Below are 18828 nucleotides of genomic sequence, written 5' to 3'. Positions count from 1 at the left end.
CTTATTGGTTAAGGGTAGAAACCGCCACACCAGCAAGTTACCCCCATGCTTATTTATTTTCCCAGACGTAAAATACAATGCCCTTTTTGGTTGCTGTCTGAATCTAATTCCCCTTCTCTTCTTTCCCCACTGTCGTTAAAGCGGAGAGCATTAATGGAGATGCATAAACAGTATGAAGACTTATTGGTTAAGGGTAGTAACCGCCACACCAGCCAGTTACCCCTATGCACTCTTTTCTTCATTTCCATCCTCTAGCCTTTAGGGATCCACTTTGTTTATCTCATGCCCCTTTGAAATCTTTCACCATTTTTGTCTTTACCACCTCCTCCAGAAGGGCATTCCGGGCATTCACCACCCTCTAGGTGAAGAAATATTTCCTGATCTTGGCTCTGAGTCATCTCCCCTAGAGTTTCATTATGTGACCCCTAGTTCTACTGATTTCTTTCCAGCGGAAAAGGTTTGTCGATTGTGCAAGGTCTGTATCATATCCCCCCTGCACCTTCTCTCCTCCAGGGTGTACATATTTAGGTCCTTCAATCTCTCCTCATAAGTCATTTGATAGAGAACCCCCCCCCCCCCCCCCCCCCAATTTTGGTTGCCCTTCTTTGGTCTCCAGAACTGAACACAATACTCCAGCTGAGACCTCACCAAGTACCTGTACAAGGGCATTATCACCTCCTTTTTCTTACTGGTTTCTTACTCTCTAAGCAGCCCAGCATTCTTCTGGCTTTAGCTATTACCTTGAGCATTGCTTTGCCATCTTCAGATCGCTAGACACTATCATTCCGAGGTCCTTCTCTTGCTATTTGCACAACAGCCTTTCACCTCCAAGACATACAGCTCTTTTGGATTACAACACCCCAGATGCAGGACTCTGCACTTCTTGGCTTTGAATCCCAGCTGCCATATCTTCGACCACCATTCAAGCTTCCTTAAATCACGTTTCATTCTTTCTACTTCTTCCGGTGTGTATGTTTTGTTGCAGATCTTAGTATCATCCGCAAAAAGACAAACTTTACCTTCTATCCCTTCCGCAAAGTCGCTTACAAAGATATTGAACAGGACCGGTCCCAACACCAATCCTTGCGGCACTCCGCTTAACACCGCTTTCTCTTCAGAGTAGGTTCCATTTACCATCACACGCTGTCTTCTAGTCATCAACCAGTTTGTAATTGTTATACTCCGTGGGCAGAATTAGCAATCTGTTACGGATCTGCTCCTCCAGAGGGGAGGAGGTAGCAGTCTGATAGCAATCTGTTAAGGAGTAGCAATCTGTTATGGATCAACTCTCCAAGGAAGAGGAGTTGGCAATCTTGTATAAGAACACTCTTCTGAGGAGAGGAGATAACAATAGGTATATAGTACTTCGCTACTAAGATAGCAATCTATCATGCCCCCAGCTACGGAGTAGTAATCTGTATATATATATATATAAGCTGCTGGCAAGTCTCAAGTAAGAGTAGTAGCTGTCTATATAATACTTCCGTGAGCGGAGTTAGTGGTCTGTAGTGGTTGGCTCCCACAAGGTGACAATAGTGAAAAGAATGACCACTTGAGGAAATGGTGAATCTCAGGGCCGATGGTAGATGGCAGCGCCCCCAGGAGGAGATCCTGAGAGGAACCACCGGCTAGGCTAGAATATGAGATAAACACAATAGTTTTTTATTAGACTGGAAGCTGGACCACCAGAGGTGACAGTAGAGAGTCGCTGTGTTCGGTAAGGCTGAAGTCCTTCTAATACTGGAATATAATCTCTGGGTCGCTGGGCTGTAGAGAGACTAGAAGTAGTGAGTAGACAGGTACAAGATGGTACACTCACAATAGTAGATGTCTGCAATGGTCTCTATGCCACAGAGAGTCTTCAGTACGTTCAGGAACAGGAGCTGTAGGCGAGTACTGGTTCCCACCAGAGGATGTGGTGAAAGTTATTAGTGTAGTTGCATTTAAAGAGGTTTGGACAAGTTCATGGAGGAAAAGCCTATAAACAATTATTAAGGTGGAGTTGCAGATATCTACTGCTTATTCTTAGGATAAGCAGCCTGGAATCTATCTACCCCTTGGGATCCTGCTAGGTACTTATGACCTAGATTGGCCACTGTTGGACTCAGGATACTGGGCTTGATGGATCTTTGGTCTGACCCAGAATGGCAAATCTTATGTTTTTTTAAAGACAAAAATAATCCCGCTAATCTACCCAGTTGAGATGCATTTAATTTGGGTAAGTGCATATAAAATCTTCAGGTGAATTTTAATCTGTAAAGCAATTAAGAAATGCAGCAAAATAAATAAATATATAAAATAATTTTGTGGCTCAACACCATGTCCTCCTCCCCCATGTCTTTTACCTGTCCTCTCAACTCCGTTCCTACCACTTTCCTCTATTCCTTTCTCAAGCATGCCCCAAATCTTCCACAGTGATGGCCTCCACTAGTAGGCCATTTCAGACTTGCTGGTTTATCTAATGTTTGGGTACTTGCCAGGTACAACTTTATTTCTTACAAAATCAATGCTTAAGCCAACTGTCAGAACCTGTTTTCTGTCTTATTACCAAGAGGTGAAAATAAAATCATTCACCTCAGACAAGCAAATCTATATATTCAGTAATTTTGTTCTTTATGATAGTTTCCACCATTTTGCCTGGCACAGACATCAGACTTACTGGTCCGCAGTTTCCTGGATCGCTCCTGGATCCTTTTTAAAAAATTGGCATTATATTGGCAACCCTTCAGTCTTCAGGTACCGTAAGCAATAGCAGGTCCTTAATTTCATTTTTCTGTTCTTTCAGCACTCTGGGATGTATACCATCTGGTCCAGGCGATCTGCTACTCTTTAGTTTGTCAGTTTGCCCTATTACATCTTCCAGGTACACTGAAATTTGTTTCAGTTCCTCTGAATTATCACCTTTGAATATAATTTTCGGCAAAGAATTCATTTAGTCTCTCTGCTATGGCCTTGTTATTCCTAAGTGCCCTTTTTTAACCCTTAATAATTTAATGGTTCAACTGACTCCCTTGCAGGCTCTTTACTTTGAATGTACCTGAAAAAGTTTTTATTATGAATGTTTGCTTCCACAGCAAGCTTCTTTTCAAATTCTCTCTTTGCCTTCCTTATCAATGCTTTGCATCTAACTTGACAGTACTTGTGCTGTTTCCTGATTTCTTCATTCATGTCCCTTTTCCATTTCTTGAAAGATATTCTTTTAGTTATTATAGCCTCTCTCACCTCACCTTTTAATCATGCCGGTAGTTGTTTAGCCTTCCTTCCACCTTTTCTAATATATGGAATACATCTGGTCTGGGCTTCCAATATGGTATTTTTAAACAAGGTCCATGCTTTCTGTAAACTCTTAACCTTTGCAGCTGCTCCTTTCAGTTTTTTCCTAACCATTTTCCTCATTTTATTATAGACACCCTTTTGAAAGTTAAATTCTCTTTAGTGCCCTTCCTCCAGTTATTAAGTCAAATTTCATCATGTTATGATTAATTGCCAAGTGGCTCCAAAACCGTTACCTCTTGCACCAAATTCTGTGTTCCACTAAGGACTGGGTCTAAAATAAGTTTCCCCTCTTGTTGGTTCTTGTCCCAGCTGCTCCATGAAGCAGTCATTTATTTCATCTAGAAAAGTTACCTCTCTAGCATGTCCTGATGTGACATTCACCCAGTCAATACTGAGGGAATTGAAAACACCTATTATTACTGTGTATACATCTGAAAATACAAAAGGATGCACAATCATATAATTTATTTAATGTATTTATAATATTTCTTTACCTCAGTATCAACCTTTCTAGATGGCTCACAATTAAATATCCATAAATATAGCAATAACATTAAGAAATAGTAAAAGCAAAACAAACAGTAACCTGCATAACAAATAATAAAAAACAAATCTCATCCTAAAAGAACAGAACTTACGTACCTAAAATAAAACACAGGTGTTCATCAACAATGAACTAAACTTATACAGATAAAAAAACCTAAAAGTCATGAAAACAGCATAATACAAGACAAGCCCCAATAAATCAGCATCCTGCTGTTAGGCCCTGCTCATAGAATCGCTGGATCAAGACTATATAATGGTCAGATTATTTAGTTTAAAAGGCTCTGCTGAAATAAAAATGCTTTTACCAACTTCTGAAGACTCTCTCTTGATCTCCTCCAGGAAGGTGTTACCTAAATTAGGACTTTCTATATAAAAAGGCCATTCTCATGAATCAGAAAGCCTTATTTGTTTAAATGATAAAACCTCCAACAAACTTCAAGCAGCAGATGGCAAACAGCAAACGGACAGATAGATCTTCAGCGTGGCATTAAAACTGGCCCGGGCCAGATCATGAGACCCTTAAAACATCAAAGAGCAGGATTTTAAACTTTACCAAAGAATGGGTAACCAATGAAGATTCACGAAAATGGACGAGATGTACTTACATAACAAAATACCTGAAACTATATGCACTGCTACATTCTGCATTAATTGTAAGGTGCGTAAGGTGGTCTAAGGAACACCCGTGTGTGGAGTATTACAGCGGTCAAGCGATGATATATCAGGGAGCGTGGAACTGTCCTGAGGTCAGATTCTCCTAAGAACAGTCCTTACTGAGCTTATGAAAAGCATTCTTTCTCACATTCTGCACTTCTGGGCAGAATGATAATAGTGACTCCTTAATGACTCCCGAGATTGCGAGCTTGCTCAATATGGCTAATCTGCATATCCTGGACAGTAATAGAGGGAGGGGAAACTCAGAGAAAGAAACCTGGACAAACAAAGCATCTCTCTCTTGACCTAACCCTGCCCCGGGAATGCCTCTGCTGCAGTGTGGGTAAAGGGGCACCCGCTGTGGAATAAGAACACTTTTACCCCCAGGTGAGGAAGGCAGTTTCTGTGGGTGAAATGCTTTGTCGGCTGTAGGCATGGCTTTGAATACTGAATATTGTGTCTTAGCTGGGAAGCTAAATTCTGCCATGGGAGTTCCCTGTTGTGACTGTCTGCAGACTGTTGAGAGCACCCCAGCCCCTTTTTTATGCTGTTCTGACTCATGGGCTTGGGCTCCCTGAGGTGCCGGTAATGCAAGGCACCTCAGAAGTGCCCCAGAAGTTGGTGGCGAGTCTGCAAGCCCCACACGTCCCCCAGCGTTCAGCAGCTCTCATGTGCCAGACATGGAGATCTACATAAGACGTGCCATGCTGGGTCAGACCAAGGGTCCATCAAGCCCAGCATCCTGTTTCCAACAGAGGCCAATCCAGGCCATAAGAACCTGGCAAGTACCCAAACATTAAACATCTCAAGCTACTATTGCTTATTAATTACCATCATAACAGTTTATGGATTTTTCCTCTAGGAACTTATCCAAACCTTTTTTAAACCTAGTTACACTAACTGTTACGATCCCGGTCACTAATCTAGTGACCGGGCTCTTACCTGGCTCCGCGGCTCCGCGAACCGCTGGGTTTCTGGCCTCCAGGGCCGCATGGCAGCGGCGTCTCCTCGTGGAGACGCCGCCGGAGACTCCTCCCCTCGACAGGGGAACGCGCGCGCCTGCATCCGGATGTGCAGACACGCCTCCGCTGACGTCAGATGCTGAGCAGGGGATTTAAACCGGGACTTCTGAGCTTCAAACTTGCCTTGCAACGAGGTCTCTCTTCGGAGTGCTAGTTGCCGTCGGATCATCTGATTCCTGCTCTTTGCTCGCCTGGTTCCTGATCTCTGCCTGCCTGACTCCGGTTTCGCCTGCCTGCCTGGTTCCTGATCTCTGCCTGTCTGACCTCTACTCTGTCTGCTTGCCGCCTGCCTTGACTTCAGTTCGTGACCTCTACTCTGCCTGCTTGCCGCCTGCCTTGACTTCAGTTCGTGACCTCTACTCTGCCTGCTTGCCGCCTGCCTTGACTTCAGTTCGTGACCTCTACTCTGCCTGCTTGCCGCCTGCCTTGACTTCTGTTCGTGACCTCTACCCTGCCAGATTGCCGCCTGCCCTGAATCCGGTCCGTGTCTTCGCTCTCCCGGTTCGCTGCCTGCCCATACTCCGGTTCGTATTTCTTCTTGGATCCTTCGGTCTTCACCTAAGTCCCAGCGGTCCGGGTCCCTACGGGCTCCTCCTGGGGGGACCTCGGGCTTCCAGGGCGAAGACTCCTAAGTCCTAGCAACCCGGGCCTCTACAGCTCCTCTGGAGGGGTCACGGGTTTCCAGGTGAAGACTCCTCGATACCATCGAGTTCTGCCTCCCGTTCGTCTCTCAGCGACGGTCAGCCCAAGGATCCACTTCCAGATTGGACAATCATAACACTAACTGCTGTAACCACATCCTCTGGCAATGAATTCCAGAGCTTAATTATGCGCTGAGGGAAAAAGAATTTTCTTTGATTTGTTTTAAATGAGCTACTTGCTAACTTCATGGAGTGCCCCCTGGTCCTTCTATTATCTGAAAGATTAAATAACCGATTTACATTAACTTGCTCACATCCTTTCTTGATTTTGTAGACTCCTATCATATCCCCCCTCAGTCGTCTCTTCTCCAAACTGAACAGCCCTAACTTCTTCAGCCTTTCCTCATAGGGCAGCCTTTCAATGCCCCTTATCATTTTGGTCGCCCTTCTCTGCACTTTCTCCAGGGCAGCGATATCCTTTTTGACCTGGTCAACCTCTGTGAGCTTAAAGCGAACACTGTGGCATAACAACAGGGAATTTTTGTCCACAAAATAAGCTTTTTTCCTCATTAATTCTGTGCAAAGTGCACCCCATGCATGAATAAGTTGGAAAAAAACTTGCAAAGATTTTTTTTATAATTGTATCGGTATTTTACTTGCAAGTCCATACTGAGCAGTGCACTGAACAGGACGTTACTCCATCAAAGTTACCCGAGTAACTCTGTCGCTGAATCTATCCAGCTAGAGTTACCCAGGTAACTTCAGAGTTGTGAGTTTCCCCGACCAGATTTATTCACCTGAGGTTATCCGGATGGTGCTGAATATTGGTGCTGTTGGGAATGTGGACCCCTTGAGCCGAGACGAGGTTGGCGCTACCACCAGGAGAGGGCCCCCTGTTGGTCCTCGTCATCGGCAGGCGGTGCAGGCTGAGAAGATCCAACTGCAGCTTCACCTTTACCAGCCCTCGTTCCCCACAGGTTGAGCCCTTGGGTCTGTGAAGCGTGGAACGAGAGGAGGAGGCTGAAGCGGCGTCAGGCAGACAGAAGTCGTGGCAGGCGGCAGACAGACGGAACCAGAAGCAGGCCAAAGGTCAGTTTGGGCCGCGAAAAGGCGAATACGGAGAAACAGGCTGGAGGTCAGGGCAGGCGGAAGTCAAGCAGAGTCGGATTACCAGGCACAGATCAGGCAGAGTAGGAGTATCAGGCAGGTCCAACACCATGAGGTCCATCCGGAGGAGCAGGAGGGAAGGAGCAAGGCTGGAACGCAGGATCAGGAGTCAAGGCTGGAGCGCAGGATCAGGAGTCAAGGCTGGAACGCAGGATCAGGAGTCAAGACTGGAGCGCAGGATCAGGAGTCAAGGCTGGAACGCAGGATCAGGAGTCAAGGCTGGAACGCAGGATCAGGAGTCAAGACTGGAACGCAGGATCAGGAGTCAAGACTGGAGCGCAGGATCAGGAGTCAAGACTGGAGCGCAGGATCAGGAGTCAAGACTGGAGCGCAGGATCAGGAGTCAAGGCTGGAGCGCAGGATCAGGAGTCAAGACTGGAGCGCAGGATCAGGAGTCAAGGCTGGAGCGCAGGATCAGGAGTCAAGGCTGGAGCGCAGGATCAGGAGTCAAGGCTGGAACGCAGGATCAGGAGTCAAGGCTGGAGCGCAGGATCAGGAGTCAAGGCTGGAACGCAGGATCAGGGGACAACGCAGAACTCGCACTCTGAAGCAGAGCAGGACCTGTTGCTGAGGCCAAGTGCTGGAGTCAGAGCCAGGTATATATTTACCCGCCCTGACTGACGTCATCTTCACGGGCCACAGGGAACTTTCCCGCCGTGGGCCCTTTAAATTGAGCGCAACGGCGCTCACATGCACCTAGCAGGGCGGGTGCAGAGGCCGAGTCGGCGGCGTGCCGCACCGCGAGGGCAGGCCGCATTGGCAACGGTTGGCGGCGGTCGCGACGAGCTGTGACAGGGAAGGGCCAGGCCTAGAAGCCTCCTGGCGGAGGTAAGGGGACCCGGCCGTGGCCGCCTGCGGCCGGGGATCCTAACAGGCGCTACCAGATAAATTTAGCTTTCTTCCTGCCCTCCCTTTATCCAGCTAAGTTTTATCTGGGTAACATTTCACTGATTGGCGGGGGCAGGCAATTTAAATCTTGGAGTTTGTCCTTATAAGTTATCTGGAAAAAACATTCTCAAGATCATCCAGTTGGGTCATTTCCATCTTGGGAAGAGCAAGATCTGCAGGCCTTTAGTCTGATACTCCAGCAATGGTGTTAATGAAGTAATAACGAAATGTCAGAAGCGCCTGTGAGAAGAGGATCCGTAGGGGTGGGGAAGTGGGAGCCAAGCCAGAGCTCAGGTAAAGGGCTGCTCTGTGGCAAGAGCCCGGGAAGAAGGACAGACCTGCGGACGTCTAGCTGCCGTCATAATCCATGCTCTTATGCTTCTGTGACCTATGAACTGTGACTGCTCTGGCAAAGTTCCCTCTGTGAAAACTTATGATCCCTTACAAAAATGTTTGTTGCACAAGAGCAGAGATGCCAGGAAACCCAGTTTGGGGTGGGGGTGGAGGTGGGGGGTGGAGGTGTTAAGCCAGATCTTAATTTCTGACACCCCCCCCCCCCCACCTTGATGTATTCTGGTGCCTGCGGCACTGATATCAGATGATGGAGGGACTACGACTACCAGAATGCACCGGGACGAAAGTCCAAAATCCAGGATTTTCCCAAAGTTTCCGCTCCAAGAGCTGGGGCACGTGTCTGCTCTGCACGGATCCCTAAGTCCTGCTCTTCTCATGACAACAAATGCCTGACTGCAGTAGGGCAAATTCTGGACCGCATTAGCCGTTTCTTATAAGCTGGAGACGGATGGCAACAGCTTATTTTGTAATGCAATTGCAGTGGCTTATGGGGGAAACCATACTGACCTTCAGCGCGGTAAAGTTTAACAAGGTGAGAACACAAGAGAGCAAGGGGGGGGGGGGGAGATCAAACAGTGGACGCTTAACCAGATAACCTCTTGACAGGCAGAACGGGAAGCCTGGCAGCACCCATCCAACCTCCTTGTTGAGAGAATGTGCCTTTCTTTCCTAGTTTGACTGTTGCTTCCCTGTGCAGCGGACAAAGCATTATCAGCAGACGTGCACTTACAACAAATAGATCCAGAAATCCATACCTGGAGCAGGAGATAGAGGCCTCCCACAGCAGTGGATAATTGGCTCAATAATCCACTGCCTTCCCTGATCTCGCAGATTAATAACCTGCTCTCTCCCAGAGGCCAGGAGTCACTTCTGCTCCCCTTTTCTCTCTCTCTCTGCGAGGGATGATGAACTGGTGGCTGCAGAAGACAGCGCTTGAATTTCTCTAAATCGCTTTACTGCAGACCATGCTGCTCCTGTCTGGGACCTAAAGTGTAAAAGTGGTTTAGGAAGACTCTAGCGAGGGATAAGGGAGGCAGGAGCCGAGCAGGCTGCAGCTCCCCTTAATGGTAGGGGACTGGGAGTTGTGGCTTCTGCATTCTGGTCCCAGTTAGGTTAGTGCGAGGTTCTAGTAAGCATGCCAAGCAATTCTGGGGACGTTTCTCCCACTGAATATATGGGAGAAGTGATCTGGCTAACTTCAGCCGGATGACTTGTCCACTAGCCGGCCTCCTAAATATAGAAAACGGTCTACTCTGTCTTCTGCATGTAGTGAAGGCCTGGATGATGGGAAAAATCTTGACAGAACGTTACAACTGCACAAAATGACAACCTGCAAGGATCTCGCTGTGATTCTTGCAACAGAGATCTGAGAACAGCTGAGTGACCTATCGAGGAATTTGAGTAGGAGACAGGCGGCACCACCGCTTGCAAACTGCTTTGTGATTTCTAACTGAGCATCGCCCCGTATTAACCAGGGGACAGTGGCCCTCCCGATTTCCATAGGTGCTCTTGGTAATGGATGGGAACAGTTTCAGTGTATTGGATCACTGATATCATGTCCTTTTGAACCCATCCGTCCCCCTCCCCATGCCCGAAGCTTCTTACACCGTCGCTGCTGCAGATAATTAGTTGGCTATGAGCTGTGCACTGGACGTCAGGCTTCATTTGCTCTGCGTTATGTACGGCCAGCTTCATCACTTCATGCTACTCAATCCCTTCGGAAACACAGTAATTCAGCACAGTAACCAACACAAATCTTAGTACTTACAAAAGAGACTCTCTTTTTGACCTCAAATTGCATCCTGTCCTTCTTTCAACTTATTTCAGTGACAGGAAAAGGCTTTTCATTCCCCCGAGAGGTTTCAAGTGAGTGAAGTGGCAGGGCAGGTCCCTCTTCGGCAGGCCCGCAAGTGGGATTCCCCTGGAGTTTCAATCTCGTTTGCACGCTGGAACTGAAATGGAAAAGCATTAGATCAGAAGCTCAGCGGGAACGCTAAACGGGGACCGTGCTGTGGTAATTTCATTTAATTTCGTCTGTGCCTAAATGTCGTCCTGAGTCTCTCTGCGCACTGCCGTGATCTTTCCAACTCAAGTGGACTTTCATTGCGATCTCCTTCAAACCCAAGAGCTGAAGGTAACTCCAGCCCATGCGTGCAACAGATCCATTGCCTCCTCCTTGACACAGAATAACAAGAATTAGAAAGCCTTGACAGTATGTTTCGTTTGTTTGCCTGCCCTGCCCAAGTTCACCAACCGATCCCAGATAAGAAGCAGGCGAATGCGTCTCGCTTTCCGCCTCTTCTCTCTCTCTCTAGTCCCAAATGTATTACTATAATGGTGTCCTGAGTATAGGACAGCCCCAAATACACGCTGACCCCCCATCTTACATTCGGGCCAATACAGTAATAGTTATTAAGATGCAGCTGAATGGAAGCCACAGCGTGCAGCAACCAGGGTGGAGGGACCTCCTCTGCTGCCAGGCCCAAGCAGGTCACTGCCGCCTCCTTTCCCTCTCCACTGCTGCCGCTCCTTCTCAGCTGTGCCACGCAGGATGCTCCTCACTTCTTCCTCCCCCAGAGACTTGGCCACAAGTAGGACACGAAGTAGGTCTCTGGAAACAAACACAGTAAAAAAAGGCTGTGGCCCTGCAACTCGTTTGTTGACCTTTATTTATCTGTAGCCAAGTTAACTATCGCCAACCAACATCTCAGGCCTTTATTCCTTCCCTTTCCGAAAACATTTTAGAAATTTCTCACTCTGGAATTGACTGAAGAGGGAGCAGGTAGTGACCTTGACTCCCCACTTCTCTGCTCTGCTCTCTTCTCTTGTCAGGATTCAGGCTCCTGAGGTAGAAAGCCGCAGCTTCCTCCGCATCCCCCAGGGAAGGAGGAGCCCGAAAGAAATGTAGTACCAAGGTGAAAATACCATGAGCAAGGAAACTCGCTCTGCACTTTCCCTGGCTTTCTTCAGAACCAAGACAGACAATGGAACCACTCTCTTTCAGGTCGATTCAGTACAGTCCGACGGAGCGCACTGTTAACCCGCGTTTGGCCGCGCATTTTCGACGCGCTAGCTTTACTTCTTATTCAATAAGGGGTAATAATAGCGCGTCGAAAACGCGCGTCCAACCCCCCCCCCCCCACGAGACTAATAGCGCCCGCAATATGCAAATGCACGTTGATGGCCCTATTCGTTATTCCCACACGATTCAGTAAGTAAAATGTGCAGCCAAGCCGCGCATTTTACTTTCAGAAATTAGCGACTGCCCAAAGGCTGGCGTCAATTTTTGCCGGCGCCGGGGAAGTGCACAGAAAAGCAGTAAAACCTGCGATATTAAGTCGGAGGCCCCAAAAGTAAAAAATAACTAAAAATTAAAAAAAATTTTTAAATCAGCCCATGGCTCGTGGGTTGAAAACCGGATGCTCAATTTTGCCAGCGTCCGGTTTCCAAACCCATGGCTGTCAGCGGGTTTGAGAACCGACGCCGGTAAAATTGAGCGTCGGCTGTCAAACCCGCTGACAGCCGCCGCTCCTGTCAAAAAAAAGAGGCGCTAGGGACGCGCTAGTGTCCCTAGCGCCTCTTTTTACCGCGGGCCCTAATTTGAATATTTTTTTTTTTTACTGAATCGCGCGCACAGGACAGCGGGCGCTTCCCCGCTCTCCCGCGAATTTTACTGAATCGGCCTGTTTGTTACTAGAAAACTAGAAAAACGTAGGCTAACGTGCTGAGAAACTTGAATGAAGCCGTGCAGCACGAAAGCATTTGGCCCTGAAGCAGCCGCAGCAAAACATGGTCTACATGGGCATTTTGTCTTGAGGTAAGTACTGCATACTTGGCTTTTAGTGCTATATTATCATTCTCACGGAGATTGTGCTTAAACAATTCAAACGAAATTGTCAATTTTTTTTTTTTTCTCATTTCAATGGACATTTATGGAACTGGTCAGCCATATTAATTTATTTAAAAAGGGTTTTTGCCCAGTGGTGGCAGTCGCAGCTGTGGTTGAGCGTTGGCAAATTCTGTGAGTCCGACGCTAGCTGCCTGAGGTTTCCCCTTTCCTAAATGTTAATAGGCAGTACTAATGCCTGAGAAAAATTGGGTTTTGAAATAAAAATAATTTTCGAATTCTTTTGTGTGCTGTGCAATGAATATATATATATATATATATATATAAAAGAAAATATAACTTTAAAAAAAGAAAACAGAAGAATTGGGTGCACTAGTAATTGTTTAATGTTGAACAGACACCTAACAACTTATCCCAACTCCTCCCAGAACATCCTGATGATGTGGTAGTGGTTAACACCGGATCCTTACGTCCTACTTCTCCTCCTCCCAGGAATGAATAAAAATCCATTCCTTTGGTTTGTCCTTTGAAGGGTCATTGGATTTCTCTGGATGTCCTCTGCAAAACTCCTCTCCTGGCGATGCTAACTAAATTCTCTTTTAACTGAGGATTTTAGTGAGCTGGCAAAAATAAAAAGCGGTCTTCTAGGGATGTACAGTCTTGAAAAATTCGTTATGGTTCATTTTTTTGGGTGCCTCAATTTGTTTCATCAGTTTTGGAATTTAAAAAAAAATTGTTTTTCCATTTTGTTTTTCATTTTACAGTGAAGTCAATGAGGGAGGGCCCCCATTGTCTTCACTGTAAAAGAAAAACAGAGGCCCAGGCCTATGCCCAGGACCGATACCAGAGCCCAGACAAGGCAGGGACCCAGTCACCAAGGCCTGGGCATAGACCTAGGCCCAATGCCAGGGCATGGCCCAAGACCAGATCCTGGTGACCAAAGCACAGGCTTAGGCCCGAGGCTAGGCCTTAGGCCTTGTCCCATGTCTGAGGTTGGAGTCCGACCGAGGCCACGTCCAGTTGCTGAGGTCCGGGTCTCGGGCCAATGTGGGGATCAAGTCAAGTCTGAGACCTAGTCGTTAAGGCCCAGGCATAAGTCTAGGCCTAGGCCTAGGCCCAGAAGCAGGCCTTCTGATGTCCTCTTTGATTGATTCAGTGACTACAAATGACAGCCTCCTCCCAAAGGACATGTTACAGTGACACTACTGTAGTGCTTTTCTCCTGGGTGAGTGGCACCATTTTGTTATAAGGCCAAAAAGCAGAATGGCACCATCCACCCTTGAGGAAGATGCCTCAGCAACGTCACTGTAGCACTTCCTCCAGATGGAGGATGTCATTTGTAGGAGCTGGATCAAGCAAAGAAAACATCGGAAGGCCTGCTCCCAGGCCTAGGCCTCGGGCCTAGCCTAGGCTTGGACCCCCAACAGGATTTAGCCTAGTTCGGGCCCTGTTGTTGGATCTGGGACTAGGCCCAGGCCTGGGTGTAAGTTAGGCTCTGTCATTGGACCGGGACCTAGGCCTAGGTCATAGGCTTGGGCCTCAACAACTGGGACCAGCCTCATGTCCAGGCTAAGCCCTGGACCTCAGTGATTGGGATCTTGCTTCAGCCAGGCCCAAGCTTTGGACCTATGCCTAGGATTAAGCTCTAGGCCCAACCATTAGCAACTGGGACCCAGCCTTCGCTGGACTTAGTTTTTGGGTACTTGCCAGGTTCCTATGACCTGGATTGGCCACTGTTGGTAACAGGATGCTGGGCTTGATGGACCCTTGGTCTGACCCAGTATGGCATTTTCTTATGTTCTTATGACTCCACTGTTGGACCAAGGCCTAAGCCTTTGGCCTATACCTTGAGCCTAGTCCTGGGCCTCAATGACTAGGACAGGGCCTCAGGTCTAGGTCTAGGCCCAAGCCCAGGCATTGGCAATCTCAACTCAGACTTAGCATGGGTTCCAGCATCGGGCCTAGTCCTTGGTCCAGGTTCAGGCCAAGGCGACAAACCTAGGCCTAGGCCTCAGGCCCAGATGATCCAGACCCAGCCTCGGGCTGGGTCCTAGCTTCAGGCCTAAGTCCAGGCTCAGGATTTGGCAACAGAAACCAGCCTGGGCCGAGCCCTGGCATTTGACCTAAGCCTATACCTTGGTCCCAGCAACCTAGAACCAGGCTCAGGCTGGGAGTCAGTGCCAGGCCTAACCTAGTCCTGGGCCTGGGTCCTGGAGATAGATTAGGCCAAGGCCTGATCCCACCAGAGCCTGGGTTTTTTTCTTTACACAAACAAATATCTTCATCTAATGACTTAGGAGAGATTGAAGAATCTAAATATGTACACCCTGGAGGAAAGGAGGAGCAGAGGTGATATGATACAGACTTTCAGATACTTGAAAGGTGTTAATGATCCAAAGATAACGACAAACCTTTTCCGTTGGAAAAATATCAGCAGAGGGGTCACGATTTAAAACTCAAGGGAGGAAGACTCAGAACCAATGTCAGGAAGTATTTCTTCATGGAGAGGGTGGTGAATGCCTGGAATGCCCTTCCAGAGGAAGTGGTGAATACCAGAACTGTGAAGGACTTCAAAGGGGCGTGGGATAAACACTGTGGATCCACATAGTCTAGAGGATGTGAATGAAAAGTGAGTGGCTCGTGGGAATGACAGCTACTACCTGGAGATAATATCCTTATTCAATAAACATACACACGGTTAATGTGACTCCAACATTGCTCTAAGCTTCATCGGCAAGAGAAAATGTGGAAAAAAGGATTTGTATTCACAAAAAAGCAGGGAGTAGCTTGCTTGTTACGGCAGTTACTACCCCAAACCAAATAAGCCTTATACTTCACTTTCAATGCATATCAAGCATAGCTCTCTGCTTCAACGGCAGGGGAGAAAGACGGACACTTCATGCATATCCAGCGTAGCTCTCTGTTTCAACGGCAGGGGAGAAAGACGGATACTTCATGCATATCCAGCATAGCTCTCTGTTTCAACAGCAGGGGAGAAAGACTGATACTTTATTTTCAATGCATATCCAGCGTAGCTCTCTGCTTCAACGGCAGGGGAGAAAGACTGATACTTCACTTTCAATGCATATCCAGCATAGCTCTCTGCTTCAATGGCAGGGGAGAAAGACTGATACTTCACTTTTAATGCATATCCAGCATAGCTTTCTGCTTCAACCACAGGGGAGAAAGTCTGATACTTCACTTTCAATGCATATCCAACATATCTCTCTGCTTCAACAGCAAGGGAGACAACAACCAAGGACTTAATTACATAGTCTGGGTAAACAAATAAACATGGGTGTAGCTTATTTATTGCGGCGGTTAATACCCCTAACTGATTAAGCTATTTCACTTAGATGCAGTTCCAACACTGCTCTCTACATTAATGGCGGGGGAGGAAGGGAAATAGAACCAAAAGGTTACTAAGAGCCAAGAGTAACAGATAAGTATGAGAAAAAAAAAGTGCGAAAGCTTGCTGGGCAGACTGGATGGGACATTTGGTCTTCTTCTGCCATCATTTCTATGTTTCTATGTTTCTATAATATACAACAGTTACTGAGGTTAAATTTCCCACATAGTCCTCCTTCTGAAGCTAGTATGTAATCTAACACTAGACGGTTCTGGTAAATGGCATTCCGGAAATCCTTTTGCTGTGTAGCTAATATTCTCAGTGCTTTTGTAGTTTCATTAGTAATTATTTCAACATGTATATTGGGGTTCTCTAACCCCAAGAGCCATCCTGAGCCCAGGAGGCAGGTTCGTAATAAACTACAATTCGTTCTGGAGGCCATTCGTCATCCTTCCAGTTACCTTTCTTAAGGTCTCTCTTAGTGCGCACATCTGCATATGTACCATACAGGGGCATCCCTAGTTGTTGGCCCATTTTTAGGGGGATTAAGAAAAATGAGGGGCGAATGGTACCTATAGTACAGGTTCCAAACCAATCGTTTGGTAAGGAGGCATGTGCGTATTGTCTAAATATCCAATAAATCCACGTGGTGCAGGCCAGATGGTCGGGACCTTGTAGGTCCCTATCGAGAGAAGGGGCTCAGTGTTAGGTTAGGGATTACGGATGAGTTTGGCCAGTGGGTGTAAATGATGGTGGTGGAAGAGGTATAGTTAAGAGTAGTCTGGGACATGCAAGATGAATTGCCTACTGCCGTGGTGTGATCCATGGTATAGGGTCTATGGATACACCAGGTGGGTATTATGGAATGGGCTAATATCCATCGGGCTTTGCCAAATCGTGGGGATAAAATAAGAGAGGAAGCATTATGCGGTATGGACCAATTCCATTCTCTGGCTTCCCATGGCCAGTTAGCTCCCATATTGATACCACCACAGACATAACAGTTGGAAACATTAAGCGATGTAATAACGGCGTTTGCAAGGTCAATGAACAAATTCCGTGCAGTTTGGGATACAGGAAAGGGCTCATTAACATGTTGGTAGAATTCTTTAAAAATAGCAGAATGATCTAGGGGACTTTTACGGGTAGTAACCTTCTGAAGATAAAAGAGCCCTCCAGGATCGGCTCCTGTGGCATAAATTTGAATACCAAAAACATTAGCCCATGTGCGTAGGAATTCAGATGGCTTGAAAAGGGTAAACTTGACTTTGTTACAAGTATATAAGGCACAGCTTAACAGGCTTGGGACCAAAGTCAATGAAGCGGTCTTATGGGTAGTATGCCATGTGGCGAAGACCACGCAATCCCAATAGCCACAATAAGCCTGGGTTTCAGTTAACGCACAACGAGATTTATAAGATTGAGCTGGCCAATTCATCGGACATATATATTTGTGGTTATGCATGTAGGTATGATGCCAGTCCAGGGAGGGCCCGCAGGTGCAGGGGAGATCCCATTTGGGGATCAGTAAACATACCTCGAGTAGAAGGGAAACTGCCTTCTCGGGTTGGGACAATGGGGCTGAAACCAAAAGCTGACCATTGGCCGAACTGCCCCCACGGACTTGTATCCATTGCTGGGCAGGGCTTCAGTGGGGTCGAAGCAGGTAATGGTTGTCTGCACGGTACACACACTATACCGTGTAGAATTATGGGAACAATATGTAACTGTCCCTGTACATTCATAACGGGGTTTGTATAGCAGGGTGGAAGTTTTAGTCGTACCGTCTATTGTAACAGAGATGCAAGCATCACAATTCGGGTCAATGAGGCATGTGGGGTATACTGCTCCCAAGAGTTAGTACACAAAAAAGGATAAACATTATTGCAAATTACAAAACTCATATGCCAAACTGGAAATACAAAAACAAATTTATAGTAGTAAAGATGATAAACAGGACAAGAATAATACACATCCAGGTATCAAAAGAAAAGAATAGGGGCTGATGAAACATTTTAGTCCGAGTCCTCAAATGAGGGCAATTGTCCTTAAGTCTCAGTATCGCAGTCTGCAGCCGTCAATTGTGGCTGGGGGCGTATGTCCTTAAGGTGAGTCCACACTGTATCTTGTCCTAGCTTAACAGCAGTTGGAGTGACAGCAGAGACGGAGAAGGCCCCACGTACACGGGGTCCTTCCAGCTCTTGTGTATGTAGTTCTTTCTCCACACTAAATCATCAACTTTTACGGATGGAGATCGTTCGTAGTCGCTTGACCGGTCACTGGAGGATCCTGCAAAAGAATGAATATAGGATAGTGCAGCATATAAATTCTTCCAATATATGGGGAGATGATCCACCATAATGGTGCTAAGGGTAACCCAAGGCATGAACCTTCCTGTTTGTAACTGAAATGGGGATAATCGTAAATTAGTGATGGGTGCGTTCCGCAGATAAAGTAAGGCCCATGGCAGACAGTTCAGCCAGGCGCTTTGTGTCTGCGCCATAAGTAACCGTAAGCGGGTTTTCAACAGGCCATTGTACCGTTCGACGAGGCCGTTGCTCTGAGGTCAATAAACAGCTACTCGACGGTGATGGCATCCTAGCAGTTGCATAATGGAGTCTACCAATCTATTGGCAAAATGAGTACCGTTATCGGTAATGATACAATGAGGGAAGCCGTGTCTAGGTATGATTTCCTGACACAACGCGCACACCATCACATTACTGGACTCACTCTTGCAGGGAAAAGCCTCGATCCAATGGGAATAACTGTCCACGCAAACCAAGAGATACCTCAGGCATTGCTCTCTAGTTCCCTTATCGGTAAAGTCACAATGCCACTCTATACCAGGTCCCTGTGGCCGCGGAATGAGACCAGGGATAACAAGGGATCCTCTGCGTGGGATGTTACCAGTACAAATATGGCACAGCTAGACAATTCCGTGGCATATTGTCCAAATATTTGGATTCTACCATGCGGATAGAAGTTCCTCGATGAGTTGGGTGGCGGGCCTGTGAGCAGATAGATGTAAGCTGGTGGCAATGTGTCTGGTAGCCACCAAGGGCAGACAGGGTTTCCCAGAGG

Source organism: Rhinatrema bivittatum, chromosome 1 (assembly GCF_901001135.1).
Source record: "Rhinatrema bivittatum chromosome 1, aRhiBiv1.1, whole genome shotgun sequence".
NCBI lineage: Eukaryota > Metazoa > Chordata > Amphibia > Gymnophiona > Rhinatrematidae > Rhinatrema > Rhinatrema bivittatum.
This window is presented reverse-complemented; position numbering follows the sequence as displayed.